Genomic DNA, 929 nt, shown 5'->3' with positions numbered 1-929 from the left:
TAAAAGCGCCCTTTCTCTGTTCATTTCTACATCTAACTGTTCAACATGTCCCAACTATCTAAGTGCCCTACCTCAATCTTGTTCAGTATGCTTTCATCAGTCTTGCATTTTTTCAAATGTCTGAACTTACAATGAGGTTGTACATGGCTTTACCACACATTACAAACAATTAAAAAAAAAATAGTATGTATTGATAAAAACACAAACAATATAAAATTTTTTAATGTTTTTTTTATTTCTGACTGTTACTGACAGTTACATCTTCAGACTAGTCCTTGATAAGCTGAATCTGGCAACAGTCAGAAATAAAAAAAAATGACAAAATAATTAAGTCCCAATGGCCTAGTGGTTAAAAGCCGGTAAGACAGATTCTGGGTTCGATTCATTCCAGTCACAACTGTTACCTTTTTATCATTCGGTTTCATGTTTCGTTTAGATTTATTATTATTACCTTATTATTCAACAATATATTACAAAAAAAGTTTTAATATACATATTATTACAATGGAATTCACACCACAAAGTCAGTATCAAAATAGAAATATTATTTTTTTTATATTAACTCCACACAGGAGGCCCTGAAGAAAATAATTTCCCTCAGGGCCTGTCATCTTTGGGGATGCTGTGTGGAGGGTCTTTTTGTGGAGAGGAAGGAGTGAACATGGGTCTTGAAGAGTCCCATGTTGTAGGAGGGAGGAAACACAGAGGCCGGCAGTTCGTTCCACAGCCGAGCTGTTGAACTTAAGAACGAATCGTAGAAGCGACCCATTCTCATGTGACAAGTGTCAACTGTGTACAAATGTCGGGCGCGCGTTTGGCGTGTATCCCGACTACGCACCGGTGCCGAAGGGATCACTGACGTTAGTTCCTCAGAGCATCTTTTGTTGTCTTTTTCAGCATTAATACCTATTATTGTAATAAAACAAAAA

This window comes from Hesperophylax consimilis, chromosome 1, assembly GCF_061612785.1.
Source record: "Hesperophylax consimilis isolate HC1 chromosome 1, BYU_Hcon_1.0, whole genome shotgun sequence".
Taxonomy (NCBI): domain Eukaryota; kingdom Metazoa; phylum Arthropoda; class Insecta; order Trichoptera; family Limnephilidae; genus Hesperophylax; species Hesperophylax consimilis.
This window is presented reverse-complemented; position numbering follows the sequence as displayed.